Consider the following 27,116-nt stretch of genomic DNA (forward strand, 5'->3'; position numbering starts at 1 on the left):
GGGCTGCTTGTTGGGTGGAAAGTGGTCCCTCCTCTCTTCCAGAGTATCTCCCAAACCCTGTCCGGTTTAGAAATCAACCTCCTTCCCTTCCTTGTGCTGGGGGCAGGGAGGAAGAGCCCAGCTTAAATCCCCAAGGCTCATTAGCCACGTTAAAGGACGGTGACACGTCCCCTTGCTTGATAAAATGCAAGAGCCTCACACCCCTCTGCTTTGGCAGCCAAGCAGCTCCCAGGCTGGAGCGGGGGGAGTACCCAGGGCTTCCCACACTGCTTTAATCAGGGCTTTACTCAGTCTCTTGATATGCTGGGAGAGCGTTCCAGCATGTGGAAATTCAGTTTTAAGTGTTCCCATGGATCATAAGCTATAAAAGAATTCATCTGCTGGCTGAGGCAGGTTAAAGCTTTACAAATTCAAACAGACATTACCTACGCCGAAGGAGCCTCCTCCCGGCTGGAACTGCACCAGCTGGAGCCCAGGAGATGGTTTCAATTAGCAGCTCAAACACAGCTGAAAAAGAAAGCAGAGAGAAAAAGGCCCCCTCCCTTTTTTTTTTCCTCTCTCTCCTTACAGTCAAACCCACACCAATTGATTTGTGCCATTCCTGAGTTTGGGCTTTTTTGAGTTTGATTCATGATCATAAAGCAACACAAAATAAAACCACCATACAAAATAAAGCTTTATGCCCAGCTTAGCACGTGGGCAGAACAAACCCAGCCTGACTGACCATCTCAACCTTCCAAAATGCTGGATTTCCATCCAGCTCCTCCCAGGCTGCCGAGGCTGAAGAAGGGCACAACAGCAATGGGATGTTCATCCAACTGCAGAACACTCCAAAGGTTGAGGAGATGGAGTGATTTGCCATTTGATGTATGATTAGGGGGGATTAAACTCTTCATTTTTGTGACAAAATCCTGATAAGGACAGCAAACGACTCCAAGGATGAGGAATGTCTGTGATTGTTTAGGGATTCTTGAGGAATAAAAAGGAAATGAGAAAACATGAGACAAAAAAAAAAAAGGAAAATGTAAGGGGAGAAGATGATGCACGTTATAGTTCTAAAATTTCCCAATTAATATTCTAAGTATCTTTCACATTATTTAGAATTTAAAGTGAAACATTTACAAAAATTCACTTATTTTGAAATCTAACAAGGATTCTTTTACATTGCTCTTCTGTGTTTCTGTCATTGTTCTCCTGGTTCCAGTGGCACCTCAAAATGTTCTTCAGCTTCTTGTGGTGCCACTTATTTTCTAGAATCATCCACATTGGAAAAAGACCTCCAAGGTCATCAAATCAAACCATGGGACTCTTGATTAGGAACCCCCCATTCTTTAAGAGTAAACCACAAAGGAACAATACATACAAAACCAGTGCTCAGCTTCTAAATAACTGGATTTTTGTAATGGATATACAGGTTTCACTTTAAATTCTACACGATGTGAAACATGTCTAAAGTATTAATTGGGGAAATTTTAGAACTGGAAATTCTCAGTGATGTGAAAGAGATCTAGAATACTAATTGGGAAATTTTGGAACTATAATAAACATTATCTTCTCCCTTCTCATTTTCCTAGTAGAGTTTTGCATATCTCCTGGTCCCAAATATCCTTTCTGTTTTTCTTCACACAAAAGAAAGTTGACTCCTTTTATCTTTTAGCACATTTCCCAAAGGAACAGTTTCAGCTTCAGTCTCAGCTATTTGTCCACAGCGACTGCAAATTGATTTATTCCTCAAAATGGTCAAACTTTGTCATCAAAATGCTGGGAAAGGCTTTAATTCAATCTTTGCATGTCCTTTAACTTTCTTTTATCTCTTTTGCTGCTTAAACAACTGCTAAAATGTTAAAGGCAATCTTTTATTTATTTAGGAAGCAGCCAAAATCAAGGCAATAGATTAGAAGGGACCCGTGTGCTTTCCTTAAAGCTGCAAAGAAGCCAGACAATGTTTTTATTTGAGTTTTTCAGCCCAGACTGAAGACTAAGAATGAGGCATCAACAGACTCCTCCAAAGTATCTCTGATAAAACCTCTGGTTAAAAACACGGTCCAACTAAAGTGGGATTTTAAAAAGCCCAAAATATCAGTTTTTATGTCTTTTTCCCTCTCTGATAGGTTGGATTTTGTGTGAGTTTGTCCATGTACAAATGAACGTGTACATTTATATAATATATATAATATATATATTGCATAATAAACGCATAAATTTAGCAACTATTTGTGCTGTAGATTTTCAAATACAGAGGGACAGACATAAATGACCTGGACGTGCTCAACAAAATTCCTCTTTTCAACTGAAAATGTTGCTAACCATTTGTTATGTTTTATGTAACACACCAACTTGTCTTTCACTTTTTTCTATTCCCAGTTCCCATCATTTATATATATTTAATGTCCTGCTCTCAACTTGTGGCTTCGTTTCTTCTGCTGAAAAGCGTATTCAGCAAAAGCTGTTTTTCTTGAAGCTCCCTCGTTATTTACTGGAATTTAAGATTATTAATCAACTTCTGGGTGGACTTTTCGCCCTCAAGTTTTAGCCTGACATTCTCATATCCTCATAGTGGTGAGAATATCTGGTTTTATGGGGGTTTCTTTTGTCATTCTCTCATGTGAAACCTGACTCTTTAGTGGGATTTTAGGCATCAGCTTAAGGAGGGAATGGCTTTTTTCCTCCAGAATGAGTGTCTAAAAACCTGTCCAGGTGCACCAAGGATCTGAATTTCACCAGGAGGGTTTTATACTAAAATAATTTAAGGGGGGGGGGGGGGGGTTGGGGGTTGCTTCCAGTGGGGGGTTTTATGATTTTTAGGATCTTAGTAGTTGATTTTCAGCATCCAGCCGTGAAAATTTTGACCTGTGCATGTTGTGAGTGACTCCTGGTCCTCATACATGTAAAGAATAGTCTGTTCTCTCCAAAAAAACCCCCCAACCTTGCTCTTGTGAAGCTTCCTTGGATCACCCCAGCAGAAAGGAGTTAACAGGGGGATTTATTCCTATCCAGGAGCAGGGAAATCCAAATTTCTCCTGTCTCCTCTCTGAGCTACTGGTAGAGTTTTAACAGCTGGAGACACAGAAATGGAAATAAGGTCCTTCCAGTCAAGGCTTGACTGGAATCCAAGTTTAAAACCCCAGATTCTGTTCAAATTTCTTCTCAAAATCAACAGCATTGCACCAGTGTATTAGTTTTAAAATCAGATCCCAGATCAGCAAAACCCTGGGAGATAACACTAATTTGGTACAATTTTCTAGCCAACTATATTTATTTTATGCTTGGATTGTTTTTTGAAGGATATATAAAATATGAGCATTAATTTTTCTGGGGTCCTAATTGGAGAAACCATCTCAGCTGTTGTATCAGATCAGATTTTAAACTCTTAAGTTTTATCTCATGTATTCTCTGCTTCTGTATTGATGGGTCGGGTCATTTAACACATACCAGGTATTTAGGTAGAGAGGGCTGGTAGTAAAACTGGCTTGAATAAAATATAAATATATATTTTTATTTTAATTTACTACTTTAGTTTTACTGCCAGGACCACCTATAGGAATATCTATACTTCCCACAAACAATTAATTACATTATTACTTAATACAGGTGATTTTACTCAGTAAACTGCCATGAATACAAATCCACTCCCAAACGTGAAGATCAAGGTGTTATTTCTCTTATTTCCTTCGGAAAAAATATGAAATAACCAAAAATGACCTTTTGGATTAATTATGATTTTTTTTATCATTTAGTTGCTTTAGTTTCAGGGTCTCAGAAGCACTTCAGGACAAATTGTATCTCATATATATGATTTTCCTGAATAAGGACTTTTTGTCTGAGGTAGAGACAGGGCTTAACCCAAGGGCATAAACTTAGTTTTGATTCATTCAGTAGCCCATCTGTGGAAGCAATATTAGAGCAGCCTTAAAACACTGAAGTGTTCCAGGGCAGAGAGGTTTATTAGGGATTTCATAGACCATCCTTCAAATCAGACCCCTTACAATTCTCCAAAATGACAGAAATAATAAACTTGCAGGATTTCTTACTCAAATACCTTCATATCTAAGGCTGAGTCTGCCTCTCCTTCCTAAGATCATTTCAGTAAATCAGGATTGAGTTATACAACCTAATGAGGGAAATTAATTTCCTAAAATTACCTTCACTGAATGAAAACATAAGGAATATAATCAGATTTTTTTTTTTTCCAGAGGAAAGAGAATCACAGTGAACGGAACAAACTGGGATGTCTCGGATGGAAAAACACTTCCTTTTCTTTCCAAAACACTTTTACATAATAATTCTATTTTTATTCTCCCACTGACTTCCATCCAATCTCTCTTCACTTTGAAAAGATACAATGATTGCACAGATAAAGCTTTTTAGCTCCTTAGGCATCGATTCCATACAACCAACAATTAATTTAAAGATCATCTATACAGGATTTCTTTCAGGATCTTTGTATCTCCTCAGAAATACTTCTTCAGATCAAGAGCTCTTGGTACTTTTGGATCCAAAATAGCTCAAGTGGGGTATGTTTTACTCCTCCTGTATTATTAACAACTCTTCAAAAAGTGCACAGTTTTCTAGTTTTATTCTAGAAAGTGTCTCCAAATCCAGGATTAAGGCATTAATATTAATAGCCAGAATATGACCCTGTGGCATTAAATTCCTGAAGCATCTTTCTACAAATTCATGAAAAGAAATTATGGGGGTTTTTTGTAGATAAAAGAACCAGTCTGAAAAAAAATAACAACAACCCAACCAAAAAATACAAACCTCGAACACTAAAATAAATGAACTCCAAACCCAGCTGAATGTCTTTCCCACTGGCCAATCCTGTGGTTTTTCCTGACAAAGAATGGGAAATTCTACAGGACAGGAGACCTCCCTGACCACCCTCAGATCCCTTCTTTGAGGTGGGTCAGCTCAGCTTCTCTGGGCTTGTCCTGACAGCAGCAAACACCCCCAGAGACCCAAATCCCACCTGGGCTCTCCTCTGCACCAAAAGGACATCACAGGTCTCTCAGGCCATCACAGAATCACCTTCCACCATCCCATGTTATTCCAAACCTTATCCAACCTGGCCTTGGACACTTCCAGGGATCCAGAGGCAGCCACAGCTTCTCTGGGCAACCTGGGCCAGGGCCTCCCCACCCTCACAGCCAGGAATTCCCTTCCAATATCCCATCTAACCCTCCCCTCTGGTAATGGGAAGCCATTCCCTGTGTCCTGTCACTCCAAGCCTATGTCCAAAATCCCTCTCCAGCTCCTGGAGCCCCTGGAAGGTCCTTCAGAGGGGTCCAAGGGTTGAGATTGTGATGTGCTGCATCTTGGGATAAGTGAAAAGTCTCTGCAGTTTTGCTTTGCAGCCCAAAGAGTGATGGAGCACATGTCAAGGGTCTACCTCACTTCTCTCCTCCCACACTGAGCCAAGCAGGAATCACAGTCCCTTCCCATGGGGAATGCTCAGGAGCTTCAATGAGGGAAACCACCACAGAAGTGCTAAAAACTATCACAGCATCATAGAATGGTTTGGGTTGGAAGAGAACTTAAAGCTCATCTAATTCCATCCTCTGCCACGGGCAGGGACACCTTTCACTAGCCCAGGTTGCTCCAAGCCCTGTCCAACCTGACCTTGGACACTTCCAGGGATCCAGGAGCAGCCACAGCTTCTCTGGGCAACCTGTGCCAGGGCCTCCCCACCCTCACGGGGAACAATTTCTTCCTAATGTCTCATTTAAACCTCCTCCTGTCACTCCATGCTCTTGTAAATTAATGTTTGCAGCAGCTGCCAAACAGCTCCAGTGCAGCCAGGGAGGGGAGTGGTGTGTCCTGTCCTCCCAGTTCCTGCAGCAGGATCTCAGCTCTCCTGGAAGGACACGGCAGTGGCAGCAGCACGTTCCATTAGTTTTCCCAGCTAATGAAAGACCTCAGCAATTCCTACTCCTTTCTGGGGAATCGTGCCAGGTATATTCCCAGGCCAATTACTGCTTTCACAAAGAGCTCTAAATCTGTCAACAAGCAAAAGTGTGAACCACAGTATAAAAACCCAGTTAAGACTGAGAGCCAGTTGTTATAAGAATGTTTCTTCTTGCAGAGGGAACAGTGAAATCTGGCTGTGTGACAGCCAGCCCACAGCACCACTGCCCAGCTGATGTGTTAGACACTCTTAGACCACGCCAAAAAGCTTGTACTCCTTGTTTTTTATTGATAAATAAATGCTTATTCTCTGGCATGTCAATACGATAAATATTTTTCCAGCTACTGTGGGAAATTTCAAGAAGGTTCCAACAACCTCCCTCACTGATGGGAACAAGAGCAAAGGCAGATAATGGATTTTTACCTACAGAAGTAACAACATCTCAATGTACGTGAATGTATTGATCTAAAAATGAACATGTGTAGGAATTCTGCAGTTTTCCCGTGGAAACTCTGTGTAGGAGTCAGGGAGATAGAAATAATACAACAAAATGTGCTCTGACTGTCACCCTTGTGGTGTCACAAGGGCTTTGGGGTTGTTGGCATGTATTTAGCCATCCTGGAGGAAATGTGGGTGTTGGGAGGGATCAAGAATTCAACAACAGTGATGTGGCTCCAGCAGGAGCAGAGATCAGCCTCAGACATCTGAATTAGCAGGTTGGAATTCTTCAGGGCTCTGCTGTTGGCTTGAATGAAAGCTGGAGGAACCCCAGAGAGCTGTGGATGGGCACACAGACACTTCTGGGATCGTAGAATCACAGGATCATTAAGGTTGGGAAAGATCTCCAGGATCTCAGTCCCCCCTGTGCCCCATCCCCACCTTGTCCCCCAGCCCAGAGCACTGAGTGCCACAGCCAGACCTTCCTTGGACACCTCCAGGGGTAGGGACTCCAAACCTCCCTGGGCAGCCCCTTCCAGTGCCTGACCACCCTTTCCAGGAAGAAATTCCTCCTCATGTCCAGCCTGAACCTCCCTGGGCACAGCTTGAGGATATGTGCTCTTATCCTGTCGTTTTCCTGAAAAGAAGTCGAAAATCTTCTTTCTATTGATTCAGCACTTGAGGAATCTCCCACGCAGCTGATCTAGAACATCTGGAAGCTTCTCACACGAGGCAATTCCTTGCCTTCAGCCCCATGTGCTGGGACTAAACGGAGTGGGGTGTCCCCTCAGTCCCTCGGATCTGTTGGCTTGTGCCCAACCGGCACTTTGGCTGTACTCAGTTCCTCTGGGAGAGCTGGATTTTCAGCTGAAGCTTCCCAGGTTTAACTTTTCTATGAAAAAAAAACTTGTGATCAGCAAAGGCTAAATTGTGGATATTCCCCAAGCTGAGTCTCAGGCTGGGTGTTAAGCCACCTTGGCTGAAGATCTGGAATTGCCAAAGCTTTGCTCGGAAAGTCCTCAGGAACACTTTGGATTTCATGGGGTGCACCTTGAAAAGATGTTCTATGAGAAAAGGAGACAAGATTTTATAATCAGATGAACTAAAACTACAGGATTGATGGGGACTGTCAACCTAATTATGGAATGAATCATGTCTGGCTCTACAGTTATTAGTCAAAGTAATTCATTATTTGCTTAAAAATAACATTAAAATTCAACCAATAAAACCACTTATTGATGGCTGCTCTTTTTTTTTCCTTGTCTAAATGTCATCCCTGTTAAGAAAACGTAAAAGAAAAAGCCATTAAATCATCTTAGGTATAAAAAAAAAAATAAATCCATCTTTCATCATTTAAAGAAATAGAAAAGTGAGACATTATCTGACAAATACAGAAGTTCGAAAATTCAGATCCTCACCAGGATCTAAACCCTCAACTCAGATCGAAGCTGCCTAAGGTGGAGGAGAACATTTCATAGAGCAGAAGGACCATGTTTGAACAACCTCCAGGCCTGAAGTGACACCAGTGACCCGATCCTGCAGCAGACCAGCTCGCCCTTCCCTGTTCCCCCCAGCCCTGGATGAGGCTGATGCCCAAAGTGGGGCCAGAAATGGCCCAACAGCAGCACGTGCCTCGGGCAGCAGGTCCTGGGGGTGGGTGATGACCCTTCTCCAGACTTCTGGAATGCTCTGCTCCTGCAGAGCCAGCTCCAAAAGCCCGGGGTGACACCACACCTCCCTCCCTGGGGGCTGCAGGGCTGTGCTCAGCCACCCAAAGCCCTCTCTCTGCTGCAGTGACCTACTTTCACATTCTGCTTTCACAAAGTTTAAGAGGAAAAAAAAAAACCAACACCCAGCCCCAAACACCATCCCCCCCCCCACCCAGTGCCTCAACAACAAAACCCCAAACAAAGAGGCCATAAATACGACTCCAATCCTGTAATTCATCCCTCCATACCTGAGGCAATACAACAAAATATGCATTTTTGTAGGCTGGCTTTTTGCTTCCAATAGCTTTGTAATAGTCTTACCCAAAAGATGAACTGCAAGTGCTTTTTTTTTTTTCTTTTTTCTTTTTTTTGCATAAGATGCTTTCCTCTGTTGGTAGCAAAGATTGAAGGAATGAAGATTTTCTTTTAAGATCTACAGCAAATAGGACTTAGATTTGATTATTTACGTTTGAATATAAGAGATTTTAAATAATCTGCCTGAGAAAGACAAATAAATTAAGCCTTCAGAACAGTAAGAACATAATTTTAATCGTGTTTTCCAAGAGGAAAAGCATAAACTCTAAAATGTAGGTTATTTATGGTCCCTGAAACATCACTGGAGTTACAGAGCAAGAAGATTCAATGGCCTGAACTATTTGGACATTTGAAGAAAAAGTTAGAAATATGTAAAATTCTAGATAAAGTGAAGAAAGAGAATAAAGGATGAGAATTGTCTGGATGAGTCCCATAAGCACAGGACATGTTCATAGCAGGCAACAGATGTCCCCAGCAGCAGAGACCAGAGTCAGCAAACCCTGTTTAGCACATATTGTTTAGACTATTCTGCTTTAGGTACACAGTCCTGATACCATTATTTAGGCAGCTTAATGGTCACATGCACAGGCAGTGCCAGTGGGGCTGTTCTATTGCCAGACAGGTGTACAGTGCTTTTTACAAACCTTCTTTACCATTTTATTGCTTTAGAGAACACACAATGGCCTGTTTCTGCATCTTGATAAAAAAGGCTAATTCTACCACTTAAATATGCTACATGAGGCACATGAATGAACATATGAGTTAAAACATTTCATAATAATAAACCCAAAAACTATACACAAGCATTTAAACACAACCAATACATGTCCATTAAAATTTATTGGAGCAGAAAAGCTTTATTCCCAGTCTTTGGAGAAAAAGTTAGTGTTAATGTTATTACTTGGTTAACTCAAATCACTTCAGCATTTGTTAAGAACATAAGAAAAAGTCACCAAATCACCAAATGCTCCTCTACTATTGTGGGGTTGTATTTCTAGGAATATATTTACAGTATTTGTTTTAAATTTATGATATCGAATATTTGTGTTAAGTTGTTCACTGGGAGTAACAGTAGGTAAAATGAAGTCATATGGGGTTTTTTTTCCTGTGTAAAAAAGAAATGAGTGTCTAAAACCAACCAATCAAAACCCCAAACCAACAAATTTAGTTCCACCTTAATAAACTTAAACCCTCAGATTCTACTTTGCCAATTAGAATCCTGGAATTTTTTATTTTTTTTTTTTTGCGGTCATTTTGTGTTGGATTCTACCTGGATTCCATGTTTTTATTGAGAGCTTTAAATTTTTATTTTAATATTTACTCATAATTAGTTGATTTTCATTCACAAAGCCTGGCCATGATGATGACACAGTCCTGGTCTAGGAATGAACTCCAGACCAGAAATAATTCATTCTTTGAATTCAAAATTCAACCCTGCTCATCCAACAAGTTGTTTAAATTAAGTGGTTGCAGATCCTGCTGTCCCATGGCTCTAATTCCCACATCCCCCGGATCAGCAATGGGGAACTGCTCCAGTTTTAGTGACTTGGCAGCAAGGAAAGACTAAAACCTGTGGAGCAGAGCAGTGGGGAAGAGTTCCCATCACAGGACAGCTGGATCAGCTTTGGATAATCGTGTTTCCTGCTGCCTGACTGCTGACCAGAGCAACAGAGGTGCTTTGGGAAGTGTAAATGCTGCAGGATTCTGTTCTCCACCATCACTTCTGTGGTTTGGCAGCCTGGCTTGTGTTTAATGTCAGTTCTAATTGCAGCACCAGAGTACCCAATTATATAAAATGATTCTATTGATGACTATACCATTCCTCCACGGGAAATCTCAGTTTTATAGACTAGAAATGGAGATGTAGGAATGTTAAAATCTTATTTCCAGTGCAGGCAGACCGGCACAGACTTCCCAGTGCAGCTGCAAACTGATTATCCTATGGAATCATTAATTATTTTGATAAGGGAGTCCTCCATTCTGCCAAAAGAACTTTCTGTTGTTGCATCAGGATGCCTTAAAGCTCAATCAGATAATTCTTAAAAGTCATTTTTTTTCTCTTGAAATAACTGGCAAAACTACTTGTGCTTAGAACAAGCCCCAGATACACAAGATTTCACTGCACCCAAGGCTGGAGTTCAAAAATTAGTTATCTTATATTCCAGCCCACTTAACAAAATTCCATGAGTTTATTCATAAGGAAAGGTCTTAGGAAATGCAGGACAAAGCATCCAAAAAATCCAAACACTTCTAATACTCTCAGTCACGATAAGAAAAGATGTAAAAACTTGACAAATCCTACCTCTGAGGAACCCATCATGTCCCAGGAGAAACAATACCCAGCAATCAGAAAAGTTGTTTGACATTATTCTGGGAAGAAAAAGACATTTACAAAGGGATTCATGGGGAATTAAAACCCAAATCCAAAAAACAAATAGGATTTGATGATGAAGCTCCTACACAGGAGTTACAAAATGCTCCCCCAGTTTAAGTCTATTAGAATGTATTATATAAGGAATATGACAAATCAGCTGTAATCTGGATAAATACAGTGCCTGGAGCTTTGTTCAGTGAGCAGGGACACAAGGAATTACATCTCTTACTAGGGAAGCTGCCCAGCCAGGAATTTGCCACCAAACTTGAAGACAAAAAAAATAGAAGTCCACCAAAATAAGAAAATAGAGACCAGAAGGATAAAAAAAGTGCTCTGAGTGCAGCAGCACCCTGGCTCCTATTTGATATATAAAATATTTTTATTATATTGTATTATATTATATTTATTATAGGAAAAAACAGGCTTTAAGAGTTTGAGAGAGAAGATAAAGAAGTCAATTTGCACATGAGCAAAGAGCCACATGACTGATTCCATGGTCACATATCTATGGGAGCTGTTGTGTCAGTGTGATCATGGGAGGAATCAGACTTGGAAGAAAAGAATAGAGAAATAATATTTCAGAGGTGTCTAAGCTGTTAATAACCCTAGAAACAAAGTCTTTTGTTTGTATTTTAAATTTTATTTAAATTTATTTAATTAAATTTGTTTTAAATATCTGAGAAAATTTAAAATCAAAAACCTAGCTAAGAAATTCATAGAAATAAATTCCGCACTCCAAGAAATAGACTGGGAAAATCAGATTTCTTTTAAGCAGGTAAAACAGGACTTGTCACAGTTGGAGGAAACAGAAGATGTGATATGGACAAGACTTATGTATGGGAACACATATTATAAACTTACTATGGAAACTGTGCAAGTAAAACTTGAATATTAGAGAACTTTTGATTAATGTCTCTTCTTCCTGCACTTCCATCTCTGCATTTAATCTCTGAATTAAAATGTTTTGATGGTGGATTCTGCCACTCCCCAGCACAGACATTTCAAGACATTGCAAGAAATATCTCCAAGCTGAACGTGCCCCACCATCCTTTTAATCCATTCCCACTGTTCCCTGCAAGCCCAGCCAATTGTACCATTGATTTCCATGGCCTTCAGATCAGCCCCGTGGGACTGAGAGATAAATGTATTCCAGACTCCAGAATGAAGGTTTAAAAAGAGGGGGCAGGGAGATTAATGCATTTGTAACCCTTGTTTCCACAGGGCCAATAAAGAATAAGAAGGATAAAGGATTACGACTCAAAACAATATATCCTTAAAATACAGTGTTTGGGAAGGGCTGCACTGATCCCAGTGACATGGATATTTTCTCCATTCCAGAAAGTGGGCACGTGCCCAGAGAAGCTGTGGCTGCTCCATCCCTGGAAGTGTCCAAGGCCAGGTTGGAGTAACCTGGAATAGTGGAAGGTGTCCCTGCCCATGGTAGGGGTGGGACTGGATGAGCTTTAAGGTCCCTCCCAACCCAAAGTATTCTGGGCTTCCATGATCCCCAGACGTGGATTTGCCACGAGGATTCATCACTAGGAGGAAAATCGTGGGATACTGGGAAGAAATTCTTCTCTGTGAGGGTGGTGACCCTCTCTGAAGTTAAAAGAAATCTCATAACTAAAAGTAAGATTTTTCTTCCATGGTACTCAGGAGTAGAATTTTCCAGCCTGAATTTTGTAAGGAACTCCTTGCTCAGGTGCCACTCAGAGCACGAGGATGAAGAGCTTTATCCTTGTAACCTGTTATTTCAACAAGAGTCCTTTGGAGCCTCACAGGCTTCCCATTGTCGCCAGGTCCAAGGAAGATATGGAAAAGCTGGATGGGAATGACAGGGAGATTAATGGACCAAGAAAGCCCTGGGAAATCTCCACTGTTACCCAGAGAAGCACAGGCTGCCTAGAGCAGCTGTGGCTGCCCCATCCCTGGAAGTGTCCAAGGCCAGGTTGGAGCAATCTGGGATAGTGGAAGGTGTCCCTGCCCATGGCACAGGGTGGAATTGGATGGTTCTCAAGGTCTCTTCCCACCAAAACCATTCTGTCTTTCCATGCTCTGAAAGCTCCCCCAAAAGACACTTCCTGACACCCTAAACAGCTGCTCTGCACATAAATGTGATATATGGAATTTATATGGAATTTGACAAAATACTGTGCCTGAGGTTATTTAAGAATTAACACCATTATCAGCACTTTGGCTACAGCTCTTCATTCTTTACCATAATAATTTTGCATTTAGCAGCCAAACTGAATATTTCTCTCCCTCTTCCCCCAGTGCAGGCAGAGGAAGGTCCCACACCTCAGCCAAAGTGCCACCAGCACCCCTCTGCAGTCAGGTTTGGGAGAAGAGAGTCTCTACAAAAGCACCTTCACCCAGAGCTGAATTGTGCCCAATATCTTGTTGAAATCAGTTCACTTCAGGCAAGTTTTAACTTGCTTTTCTTTCCTCCTGCAACCAGAACCAAGAATTATTATTATTATTATTTTTTTTAAGGCTCATTCATGCTTGTTCATCAAGGACTTGCTGCAGATCCAATCAGCCAGGCAGCACAAGGTGACTCAGAGCTAGCAGGTCACAAAGAAGCAGTAGAGCACAAATAGCAAGTGCTTATTTAAAATCAGTTCTGGTCAATATAAGGACTTAAAAATTTCCCCCAGACAGTGGTCAGACAATTTCAAATAATGGGGGTATTTGAGAAAATCGTTTTCTCTGCTGGTGGATATTCTCTGAGTCACATTGATCAAATGACTCATGAATTATTTAGTCAGCCCTTAACCTTACGAGGGAAAATTATTGATTTTGCTTCATATAGCATATTATGGAATCAAAATATAGGGAAAAATACCATGACAAAAGTGGCAGAGAAACAGCCCATCAGCCTGTGTTTATCTGCCCTGTAACAGAAAAACAGGGAGAGTTTGCAACTGCAAAGTTAGAGAGTGGTTCTGCCTTCCCTGGCATCTCCAAAAACCTGTAAGGAGGATTTTTCCTTTGTATAGCAGAAAAACACATTTTGATTTAGATTAAGAACGTAAATATTCTACTCTCATTTCAAACAAAGCCACTGTTTGTGTATAAACTGAAGCTGAAACAAATATCCAAGTGAAAAATACCAAAATGAAGTATTTATGTCACTGGATTAACATGGGTGCGGGAAAAGCACTCAAAGTTTAAAGAGAGCTTTCTAACAGACATGAAAATTTTGTCTTTTTTTTTAGCACTAAACTACACAGAGAACAGCAGATTTTGCAAGGGGAAGAAACAACACTACCATAAATAAAAGTTACAGTCAAGAAAAATAATAAATCCTCTCTCCTTCTCGTTAATACATTACTAAAAAACAAACACTGTGGTTGAAGGTGGACGACACCAGGAGGTACAAAATGAGTGTTAAGCCCTTGAAATAAAACAGCTGGAGATTTCCCAGGGGTTTCTTTGGTCCATTAATCTCCCTGTCATTCCCATCCAGCTTTTTCATATCTTCCTTGGACCTGGTGACAACGGGAAGCTTTTGAGGCTCCAAAGGACTCTCATTAAAATAACAAGTTACAAGGACAAAACTCGACTCTGAATGGCACCTGAGCAAGGAGTTCCTTACAGAATTCAGGCTGGAAAATTCTGCTCCCAAGTGCCTTAAAAAAAAAAAAAAAAAAAAGAAAATCTTACTTTTAGTTTTGCATCTTCTTTTTGACTTCATAAAACCTGTGAAAAAAACGCTTGGATTTTTTATTTTCAGTGGCCTCACGCAGTAAAGTTTGGGAATCACCACTCTGAATTCAGTGTTCCCATCTCCAGCTCTCAATGGAACTGGAAAATACAGGAAAAAATACTAGGAAAAACTGTTATTCAGTGTGAGGGTTTTTTTAATATTTCTATTGTTCTGCAAATTAATACCTGTCTTAATTCAAATTAAACCTCGGTGGTCCTGAAGGGAGGACTCAGCACTGATGACACCTTAACCAAATTTCCTGTATTCCTCCCAAATTTAGTGTTTATTAGGAGGTAGTTCATGACAATATTATAGAGGGTTTAAAAATAAATCTTTTGGTGATTTATGGGGTTGTCACCTCTCTGCAATGGAACATATCTGCTCACAAGGAACTTGGATGAAGTGTTATTTTGGGAGAAGAACTGAGTACTTTTGTCCTCTGTCCTCCTCCTCTGCTCTGGAGTAAAATCCACCCCAGGAGGATAAGAAAAAAAGGCCCCCCAAAAATCAATATAAATATTTCTTCCTTCAAATCACAGTTGGCAAATTAGATCCACATTTCTTTGAGAGAAATTGCTTTAGTGTGAAGTATCTCTGTCAAATGAGATTTCAAATATCTTGTGTTTCCAAGTTTCCCATGTTTGCTTATATAATACACTTACTACGTTGGAAGAGTTATCCTCTGGACTGGATTTGTTGACATAATCCAGAGGTATTTTAGCATCATATTTCACATTTTGGAAGATATTTTGTCTCCATGTGCTCATTTGGTGCGGTTTGGGGATTTGAGATGCTGTCTTTGACACGTAAACAGCTGAGACTGATGGCCAACCTCGCAAATGAGAGAGGCAAAGATAATTCCATCTCCCACAGCAGGACAGGAGAGCTTCAAACTGAACTGAGGATGGGGAGACTACTAGAAAAAGTCTGATTATTTTATCTGCTGAGCGAAATTGCCTCATTCAGAGAACGCTTCTCACTGTTCTACACCTTAAAGACACGTGGGAAGGGTCATAGAGACACAGCAGAGGAGCAGCAGAAATGAGCAGGCCAAGCAAAGTCAGACTTACATCACTTATAATGCGATTTCTCAGCACACAGACATTGATTTTCCAGGCAAGGGATGAGTAATTTAACATCAGGTATAGTTTTGAATGTGTTGTCTTTTGTTTGAGATCATTTTCAGCAGGTTTGGGACTGCCCAGCTACTGTGCTTAAATCTTCAACCCGCTTCTGGCAAGTGGGCAGGAAGGCACCACACAGGACAACCAAACCTCAACAGTCTTTCGATAATTTCATTTGATAACTGGTCACATTTGATAATTGATTTCTGAGATCCCAGCTGGAGCACTGCCTCCAGCTCTGGGATCACCAGCACAGGGAGGACATGGAGCTGTTGGAGCGAGTCCAGAGGAGACACCAAGATGATCAGAGGGTCAGAGGGCTGGAGCAGCTCTGCTGGGAGAAAAGGCTGGGAGAGCTGGGATTGTCCAGCCTGGAGAAGAGAAGCTTTGGGGTGACCTGATTGTGGCCTTCCAGTGCTGAAGGAACTACAAGAAACATGGAGAGAGACTGCTGACAAGGGATGGAGTGACAGGATAAGAGGGAATGGCTTCCAGTGCCAGAGGGCAGGGCTGAGTGGGATATTGGGAAGAAATTCTTCCCTGTGAGGGTGAGGAGGTCCTGGCACAGGTTGCCAGAGAAGCTGTGGTTGCCCCATCCCTGGAAGTGTCCAAGGCCAGGTTGGACGGGGCTTGGAGCAACCTGGGCTAGTGGAAGGTGTCCCTGCCCACGGCAGGGGTTTGGAATGAGATGACCTTTATGGCCCTTCCAACCCAAACCATTCTGAGATTCTGTGATGATAATGACTGTCAGTGTGTAAGCAAATCAGCAGCATAAACCCCCCCCCATAAACAAAGCAAAAAAATAACCTTATTTGGTCCACAAATATAAGAAACCAAATTGCTTCCCTTGATTACTTACGTTCAAGGGACACTGGCCACTTCACAACTGAATTTGCTGTTAAAAAAATCTCATTTTGAATTCAGCTCTAAAGCAAAAGCAATTGCATTTTTAGGAGCAAACAGGACATTCAATCTTGAATGTAGTGGAAATAAACAGTAGAAGCTGTTCAGGCTTAAGGTTAACATATATTAACAATCAGAGAGCCAAAGCAAATTCCTTAGGGATGAAACCTCTAATAACTGTCCAATGGTAAACCAATTATGAAATTAGGACAACTGGACAAGAAAACCCCTTTGCAGCTACAAAGCTTTTTGAAGTTTTTAAATTTTAACATTTTGCTGTTGGATTTTTGTGTGTGTGTGTGTGTGAAGAAATTTCGTAAAATTGCAAAATAAATGAGAAAAAAGACAGCAGGACTTAATTTTTTTTTTTTGGGGGGGTGGTGTCAGAAATATAAAAGAAAGAGTTTTTTCCCCCTAAACCAGGAATTATCACTAAGTGGAAATCAGCACATTTTACAGTTTATGATGTACCAGTATTTAAGCTTCTGAATCAAAATGCTGCTGCTGAGAGTTGTGGCTTCCTTCCCCTCATTTTAAATCCCTTTGTCTCTGGAGCAGGAATTACTTTCTTTTCTCTCTTCCAGGTGGAAAGGAGGCCAGGAGCAAAAAAATTAATCTATTCAGGAGCAGCAGAATTTGTCAAAGCTTGATCTAAGGCTCACTCTGCCTTGAAAAAAACATCATTTCATAGAAAGTTGATGTGTTTTTTTCATTACTGAGGCAGCTCTCTGTTTAATAACAGCATTCCAACGTGTTATTGATCTGTGTATTGGAACAATTCTTACCATTCAAGTTGTCACATGGATATAATACACATTTACCAACATTTTCTACAAGGTCAAGGCCATGAACACGAAATGGATAAAGAAATTAAACATAAGGCACATTCTATATGGTCTTACACTATTCAAACCTGAGAAATACTTAAAATACAAGCTATATTTATCAAGCAAGTATATTCATTTAAATAATATTTCATTTGAGTCGTGTTTATTACATTCTATTTTATTTTTTATTCTAGGAATCTGAACTTAAATTCAGACGTAAAATATTAAGACCAAAAAATACCTGAAATATCTTATTGACTTCAGTCTGACCCCTCTGGACACACCAGTGCAACTAAGAAGAGAATTTTCCCTGAAGTTAATTCCATGCTCAGTTTTTATGTGAAAGATTTAAGGGTCTCCACTTTGAATAAATTGACACCAAATACAATGAGAGCTCTGGGAACCAAAACTCTTCCATGAGGGACAGATGCTCCTTTATCTCTGCAGGGATAAAAGAATCTCAGAATGGTTTAGGTTGGAAAGGACCTTAAGGATCATCCCTGCCATGGGCAGGGACACCTCCCACTAGCCCAGGTTGCTCCAACCAGGCCTTGGACACTTCCAGGGATGGGGCAGCCAGAGCTTCTCTGGGCAACCTCTGTAGGGCCTCCCCACTCTCACAGCCAAGAATTTCTTCCCAATATCCCATCTAAACCTCCCACCCTTCAGCTCAAAGCCATTCCCCCTTGTCCCATCACTCCATGCCCTTTGGAGCACCTTCTGCTTCCTCTCCTGATTCACATCTTGGGATCTCACTCCCTCTTATTTCCATTCGCTGATCTCTACAACCAGCAGGTAAATCCGGTCTGGAATCTTCCACCCACCCCATCCTTTCCTGGGTGCATGAATATGGAGTCATTTCTACAGCAGCAAATCCTCCCAGTTTCCCAGCTCAGCCTGGCAGAGTCTTCCTGTTCTTGTAAACAATTTTGGAGCCGTAAATGCCTCCGCCGCAAATCGATGCCTCTCAGGTACAAAAAGATATATTGTCACAGGATAATATCTCTCCCTTTTTTTTTTTTTCCTGCTTTTTTCAATGCTGTCAAAACAAATGCTTTGCTTGAAAATAATTCCTGCAATATCTTGGAGTCCCCACTCGTTCCACAAATACGAGCAAGTCAAAATTAAAGGGATTTGTCATCGCGGAGTCAAATCCGGGAACTAAACGTGAGCCACGTCCCATCCCAGTGCTTTGTGTGAGGGGAATCAGCTCCTAACAGGAGAAAAATTGCCCATTTAGGGTGCTCCAGGTGACACATTAGGCAGAAACATTCAGACAATGCAAGAGTAGGATCCCTGCTATGTGGGAAAACAGGTTTTGCTGCTTGTAGAAGTTAAGAGGAATCAATATCCAAAAGCTTTGTTGCATGATTGTGTTGCCTGGAATGATTCCAGGTCCCTCCCCACCCCACCAATTTCCCAGGCAGTTATGAGTCTGTTGTCCCTCTGACATGGCTCTTCCATGGGGATTTATAGGATCTGCTTATTCCACTGCCTTTTCCCCTTTATTTATGTTTAATGAAGAACTATCAGGTGTCTCTGTGCTGTAACTCCTTCAAAGAGAGACCAGATTGTTTCAAAATCAAAAAGCAATCTAAGAGTTTAGTCTGGTGCATCAAATGAGTGTTTCCCATATGGACGGTCTTTCATGATTAATAAATTCATTGGAAAAATGAAAAAAAAAAAGAAAAGAAAAGCCAAGGAAAAAGGATGAATTAGTCCCAGAGTTCAGAAGGTTTAAGCAGGAGTGATTACAAGGAATCAAAGCAAAAACCATAAGTGAGGAGAAAAATAGAAAACCACCCAAGAAATTATGTTGCTGAGAGAAGTCTCAGATATTAAATTATTTTAAAGTAGTCCTGCAGTGCCAAAGCAACTAAAGAAAATGTTCAACCAAATCTGTCTAGGCAGGGTCATTTTTAAAAATGGTATTAAAATACAAATCATAGCACAAAAGAACGTCTGTAATTTCAGCAGATGATTACTAACTGCACTAATTAAGGAGCTCTAATTGACTCCATCGAAGTCAAGAGACAATTCATGTGTATATCTCTGCAAGACTCAGTAATCATCATCTCTGCAAAGTAACTTTTAAATGAGTTATCCTGCAGCTTTTATCACCCGGAGAGCTGCTCTCAGTCCATGATTTGCAGATCCCAAGGGGCCATGGATTACTTTGGAGGCACTGAAGGTAACCAAGAAAAGCCTGTTTGCTGTCAGTACACCTTCCCTGGAATCTTTCAAGGCTCCCAAAATTGAGAAAGATAAGAGAGAGGGGACAGAGGGAATACATTTTTCCTGCTTTATTACTTTATTAAAGCTTCCTAAACTTCGGAGCACTTTCAAAATATCAAACGATATCTTCTTGCTTGCCCCTGAAGAGTTCCCATTTTCCTGCCCTTCTTAATTACAGAGATAGAACATTAAAAATTCATTTCAATGCACAAACCCCAAACATTTTAACACTTGCAACCACTGCTTCTAAAAAACAGGTTTTATGCCTTAGAACTTCACCTCAACTTGTTATTTAAAGTGGGAAAATGAGAATCACAGAATGGTTTGGCTTGGAAGGGACCTTAAAAGGGGTCTCATTTTATGCTGTCTCATGACCTAGTGGAAGGGGTTGGAACTGGATGATCTTTAAGGTCCCTCCCAACTCAAATAATTCTGGGATTCCACAATTTATCCCTATAATGTTTTTCTTTAAATTGAAGCCCAACAAGAACAATCAGTCCCTCAACTTCCCATGAAATCCCTTTATGGATTTGCAGCCTTCTCTTTATGGTCATTCCCTTCCTCCCAACCAAACACACTGAGCTTTCCTGGCCTCCAACACCACAAACCTTTCACTCTTTGATTTGCACTCCAGAGCTCTCTTATTTATCTTCCTTTTTTGTAAACTTCACTGTCAAAAGCTTAATGTTGCTTTTTAAATGTGACCTTCTCTGTTCAAAATTGAAGGGACCGTATTTTTTTCATTTATAGCCAGGGTTTTACAGGGGACCAAAAACTCAAAAATTGAGAACTTACCTACTCCACCACGTCCCTGGACAGCCTGTTCCAATGCCTGACCTTTCTTTCAGGGAAGAAATTTTCCCTAATATCCAATCTAAACATTCCCCTGGTGCAACTTAAGAATACTCATCCCTGTATCCCCATCACGTGCAGCCTTTCCCACTCCAAGAGTTTGGTGCTGAGCACTTAGACAGCCCCAGGGAGAGGTTTTTTCCCCCAAGATAGAGATAAATAACCATCCAAAGAGTTAAAAAAAAAAAATACATTTAGAAATTTTAACTCCCAGAAACCCCCCCTGGGTCTCACCTGGTTCTGTGGATTCCTGCAGTTCCTTGGGGATCACAGTGGAACAGGAACCATCAGCTCCAGACAAGTCCCCCCAGGGCTTCCCCAGGTGTGTGGGGATGAAGATTCAGGTGATGGCATTTAAATAAATTTCCTGCCAGATAAATTCTCCTTTAATCCAGGTTCAACTGGGAAAAGGAAAGATAAGGTGGTGCTTAAGCCCCTAAAATGCAGTCTCATGTCAAATAAACCCAAAACCATGGTGTATATAAAAAAAAATCTTGTAAAGGAGTGATTTTATACAGTGTGGAGCACTTTATATTTATGAATCTGATTATAAACAAGGACCCTACATTTCTTTATGTTGTTTGTACCAGTCCCTGTCCTGGCTACAAAGCAGAGGTTTACACCACCTTGGTGCCTCATTTGACAATGTGTCCTCTCCCATTCCTCTGAGTGAGCCAATAGACTTCAAATATACATCATTTCAGAAACCCCACCTTGTGGCAGGCACCGTGAATTAACCTCCTGGACATTATCAACACTTCAGAGCTATTTCTGGAGGAGGAAAAAAAAAGGTTGAAAAAGTTGCCAAAGTTTTAGAGCTCTAATGAGAACTGTCACTGAAAATTTATTTTATTTTGTTGTTGTTTTTTTTTGTCTGTGAATTCCAAACATTTGTTCACTTGGTTGTTTATTTAAGGAAATAATTATATTTGAGTGTAAGCTGCCTTTGCATGGGGGGGTGGGCACTGGATTGAGGATGGTTTTGGCACTTTGGGAGCTGTGACAACCCAAAAGGTCTTGGGCTGCTGCATCACGTGGAAGGTGCCAGCAGAGCCCAGGACCTGCTGGGCTCTGGCAGAGCTCAGGAATGTGGGATAATGTATGTGGGAAGGCAAAGGTGCTGCAGAAGCAGCAAAGAAGCAATGTCTGTGGTAGCTCCCTTTGCCTGGAAAATTAAGCTGTTCTATGCCCCATAACACACTTTCCAGCTCTTTCTGCAAGATATTATTGGAGAAACATTAAAACTGCCTCACGCCTGGAAAAAAGGATTGATTTAAAATCAGAAATAACTGTTAGGTGAGAACCTTAGCCCAGGGCAAGCACTACAAATCTGCCCTTTTTAAACATAGAGAAAGGAGACGAAAAATCATTAAGGACATGAAAAATCAGTTCAGCCTCTGATGATGTGTTGCACAGGAGGACCAAGGAAGGACAATGATCCCTGTTCACTGCTGGGTGGTGGGTATGAAAAACTCCTCTTTTGAGGTCAGGAGGCATTTTGTGGTTGAAGAAATGTATTTACAGACTGGGGCCATTGTTGTGCAAGAAGTGGACATTTTGTGCTGGTCAGATCAGCTTAACTGGACTTGAGCCTGAGTGGCATCTTCTGCTGTCCCCTTTGGTGTCCATGGTAGGAAAACTGTCTCACCTGCATTTGGCAAGAGCTGGAACCATTGGCACCATTTGATTTCCACGCTGTGGAAAGGGAAGTTTCTTCCCTTCCTCCCCAGAGCCTCAGGCTGGGGGTTCAACAGCACATCCACCGCTGGCAGATGGCCCACACACCACTGCCCTGGAACACTTGTTCATAGCCAGGAATAAAGATTTGCAGAGCTCCAAATAAATCACAGTTTAACTTCCCTGATCAAACCCAAGACCGCTGGAGCTGAGAATTGCACGCCAGGCGACTTCAGGAGGGTCCCCCCGGTTCAGGAACATGAACAGCATCAATAAATTGGGCTGCTCAGCACGGCCCTGTGGCAGCTCCCACGCTGCTCCAGTCGATGGGAAAGATTTCCTCTAATAGCTTTGGAAAAGGGCTGGAGCACAGAGCCGGCTGCCAGCTCAGGGGAGTCACAGCAACGCAACGTTCTGAGCACCTGGAAAGCAAGAAAATGATGCAGAATGAAACAGAGCACGGCCTGAAAAATTTACCTGACTGTAGCAAAACGAGGCCTGAAGAGTTAACTCTGAATGCATGCCCTGAGTAAAGGAATAAGAGAACTAGAACTCAAGGACTGATGGAAAATAACACATACAGAAATCTGACGCACAAGAGAACATAAAGGATAGGAAATAATAGAACACTAAGAACGCTAACATACACGTAAATATATATATGGTAAGAACACAGGAAGATAAGGGGAAAAAGGAGGATCAGGGTCCAGAAACTCCTGCCAGATATTCAGAAACCCCTGCCAAATACATCTAGTAGTCAGCCAAATCAAAGAAAGTTCAAAAGTTTACCTGAGAAAGAGGAGTAAAACTCAGACCCCTGAGGATGAAGTAACTGGATGTACCATCAAGATTATCCCCAAAATGAAGATCATGCCCCTGACTCCACCCTAACTCTGCCTGTTATGAATATTATAACTAGATGTTTCAATACCATGAATATTCATGAGAAATGATGTAATCTCTTAACAAGAATTGTATAAATAATCCAGCTGTTCACTGCCTGCTTTGGAGCTCTTTGTCCAGCGCGAGCCGGGAGTTCCCCAACGTTGCTTTGCAATAAATACCTCCTGCTTAAAGACTGAAAACTCTGTCTCTGAGCAGTTCCTCTGCACATTTTGGGGCAAAATTCGGCATCAGAATGCATGGATTTCCTCAACTGAGGAAAAGGAGCACGGAAATATTCATTTAACAGTGTGAAAATGCTGATTATTAATATTTTCAGCCAGTTCCTTCTCTCAGCAAGCAGCTCCACTACCTCTCACCATCCATGTGTCCACAGACATACCCAGAGATCCATAGGAACAACCACTTCTTGATTTCTGCACCAAAGTTACTTCTCTGCCTCTTCAGTAAGCAGAGGACAAAGGGAATATGCCTTTGCAAGGCACAGGAATTCTGTGACAGCAAATCTGATGTCACTTCAGATTACCAAGTTCTACCTAAAATGCAACACAAGCCCCACAGACCAATTTCTAACCTTTTTTAGTATTCCTACCTACACTGACAACGTATAAATGAGCACAGATGTTGTCTTAATGTATTTAGGGAGACATAAATCTGAAAAAAAAATCATCTTTCTTCTTCACTAGTAATCAAATCTCGGTTTAAGCTAAAATAAACATTTGGGGAAAATACTTAAACATGGGAGGATGAGCTAAGAGTGTAAAATTTGGCTGAGTAATGAGTAAATAGGGGCATGAACTACCTATAAATATTTGATGAATGAGCTGAAGTAGGAAAAAAAATTGTGTAGGGTGATGTAAGGGGGTACAGCTTAAAGGGATGGGTCTTCTTGACCATGAGATAGTAGATTCTGGAATAAGATTGTGATATCAGATTGTCTGCCCTGGGAAGAAATATAAACGCTATAATATAGATTACTTCAAATATGATTGGAGAAAATACCCTAAAAGCTAAAACATGCAGCAGATATTCCAGGATTTGAGGGGACAACGTAGAAATCAAATGGTGCCAATGGTTCCAGCTCTTGCCAAATGCAGGTGAGACAGTTTTCCTACCATGGACACCAAAGGGCACAGCAGAAGATGCCACTCAGGCTCAAGTCCAATTAAGCTGATCTGACCAGCACAAAACATCCACTTCTTGCACAACAATGGCCCCAGTCTGTAAATACATTTCTTCAACCACAAAATGTCTCCTGACCTCGAAAGAGGAGTTTTTCATACCCACCACCCAGCAGTGAACAGGGATCATTGTCCTTCCTTGGCCCTCCTGTGCAACACATCATCAGAGGTTGAACTGATTTTTCATGTCCTTACTGATTTTTCATCTCCTTTCTCTATGTTTACAAAGGGCAGATTTGTAGTGCTTGCCCTGGGCTAAGGTTCTCACCTAACTGCAAAAATTAGTGATGTATCTTTTTTACCTTTTAGATTTGCCTGCAAGTCCACATTATTATATATATTATATCTATCTATCTATATATAGATATATTATTAGATATATACATAAATAGATAATACATCTCCATTTAAATACCTAATTTGCATATATTTATGTAAGGAAAGACTGGACATGACACTCAGTGCTGTGATGGTGTTTGGTCATAGGCTGGACTCAATCTCAGAGGTCTTTTCCAACCTAACAGATTGTGTGATATATATATATAAATATATATATAGAAAACCTATGGTGTGCAGAGAAGAGGGTTCTCAAGCCAAGCTTATTGAGATTCAAAGTACAACAGACCTTTTAACCATCAGATGAACACGAATATTTCGAGGTAAATTTGCATTTCATAGCCAGGGGCATCATTTGCAGGTGACTGAACAATCAATTAAAACAGCTCCGGTAGGTTTTTCTGTGAGGTGGTTTGGGTTTTTTTTCATATAATCAGGTCACTGCTGCTTATTCACATGGTTTGGGGCATTTTAGACATTAATAACACAAAGTTTTCCTCAAGATTTCTGGTGCTGTCTCATGGGTTTACACTTTATTTTGCCCAAGCTGATGGAGGACCAAACGTGCACCTTCCAACACCCTGGGACACTGAGCAGCCTTAGCAGAGTTATAGATTTGTACTGCTGTGACCATTTCTCTATATTATTAATTAAAATTTCTGAATTAAATGCAGGCCGTGAAGTCCTCACAAAATGGTGATTCCAAGGCCTGGAGTCCTTGGACTTTGGATAAAGCAAAAAATGAGTCTTTGGACTTTGGATATAGAGAAAAATGAGTCTTTGAGGGTGGTGAAAATTTGGAATGCCCAGAGAAGCTGTGGCTGCCCCATCCCTGGAACATTCAAGGCCAGGTTGGATGAGGTTCTGAGCAAGCTGGTCTGTGGAAGGTGTCCCTGCCCATGGCAGTGGGTGGAATGAGATGGCCTTTAAGGTCCCTTCCAAGCCAAACTATTGCCATGGTCTGAGTCAGCAAAACTGAAGGATTTGGGAGTTTGATGAGCCTCAGGATCACAGAATCACAGAATATGCTGAGTTTGAAGGGACCCACAAGGATCATCGAGTCCAGCCCTGAGCCCTGCACAGGACCATGCCCAGGAGTCACACCCTGTGCCCCAGAGGATCAGCCAAACACTTCTTTGCTTTCAAAAGCAATAATTTCTTGGTGTCTGTGTTGTTTATAACCACTTTTCTATGGTTATTTCCAATTTCTCTGTCATATTCAGCTGCATTTTTTCATCAGTCTCCCATTCCAGCTCCAGGCCACTGCTTGGTGTGAGCCTGTTAAACAGGTCATGAACTCCACAGCCACAGTTACCAAAACTCTTATTTCCATTAGTGATTAATAATTGTTCTTTCTTGGGATAGATATTTTTAGCTGTCTGAACAAAGGCTCTTATCCATAACAGGGTTCAACACTTCTGTGATTGAGCTGCCTCCTTATTTTTATGGTTAGATTCGCAATCATGGAAAAACAATTTTATCACTAGAGCTGAGTCAATCATCCTAAAAAATACATGGTTAATGTTTGGGTTTCTTTCTTTTTTCAGATGCTGTTCATCAAACACTTGTGAATAATGAATGTACAACTTCTCATCAGACATGATATGTAAATTCTGGGCTCGACCCATCCAATAATTTATTTATCAAGAACAGTTTGAGCAGAGCATCAAAAAGCAGCAAATTAGTTCTCTATCAACAGCCAATTGAACTTCCTGACTCTGAGTAGAAGTGTTTGCAAACCAGGGGCACAAACTGTTGTGGGTGAGAGGAGCTTTAGACAAAGTTTATTAGAGAAAGGACCCCCTTGCTTTCTAAACTCCTCCTGGGTCCAGTCTTAGCCTCAGACTTAGGCAACAGTTTAAGTCCAACTTTGTCCCACAGGGTTAGAGATTACAAGCTGGGTATATTAATATAAGTGAATTATTTATCATGACAAATGATCAGACAAAAGGTCTTAATCAGAATTATTTACCACAGAGTATAAAAGCTAAAACTCCTGGTAGTATAACATAAAATAGGGTAGGGCACTATATCAAAGCAATTATGTCAAAGCAGTTATATCAAAGCAATTATATTAAAGCTGACAACAAGAAATAATCATTAATTAGAGGTTGATGTAACTCACCAAACCAAAGCCTGTGAGCAGATCTCTCTCTCTGAACCTCGAGGGGTGTCCCCATCACAAGGGAGAAACTCCACACAATCCAAACAGGGTTAAGGTGGAAGAATCTGATGGTCTGGAAGTGGCCTGGGCTTTTAGAGTATAAAGGGACTGATTTAGTCAAGTGCCCAGGTCAGCTGAGCAGCTCATCTGCCAAATCTCTGCCTCACTATCAGGAGGTTAATTTGGGTTTGATGAGCCAGACTGGTTTTAGCAGAATTCAACACCAAAACCTTGTAAAACAGGGCCTTGTTTGAGTGGTTTGACCACATTCCAAGAGCAAAATGTCCTGTTACACACACACACACTGCCCAGGAAAAGCCAAGGCTTCCCTTCCCAACCTCCCTCATAATTCCGTCCAAAAACTCACCAAACCCAACAAAGTTCCACCTCAGGGATGTAAAACCTTTGCAAACCCTTCCCACTTGGTTCAGCATTCAAATAATTCCTTAATTTAAAATATAACC

The 27,116-nt window shown here is 41.1% G+C and overlaps 1 long non-coding RNA gene across 1 annotated transcript; it reads right to left on the bottom strand.

Moving 5' to 3' along the window:
- Positions 1-374: 374 nt before the first annotated feature.
- LOC113949297 lies at positions 375-27,086 on the bottom strand. The gene is made up of 5 exons (XR_003528402.1): positions 27,040-27,086; positions 26,614-26,741; positions 20,626-20,792; positions 7,318-7,407; positions 375-1,329 (listed from the first exon to the last, which is right to left on the bottom strand). It is a non-coding gene; the product is annotated as an uncharacterized LOC113949297 (long non-coding RNA).
- Positions 27,087-27,116: the final 30 nt, after the last annotated feature.

This window comes from Corapipo altera, unplaced genomic scaffold (assembly GCF_003945725.1).
Source record: "Corapipo altera isolate COAL_440 unplaced genomic scaffold, ASM394572v1 113, whole genome shotgun sequence".
In the NCBI taxonomy this organism is placed as follows: Eukaryota; Metazoa; Chordata; class Aves; order Passeriformes; family Pipridae; genus Corapipo; species Corapipo altera.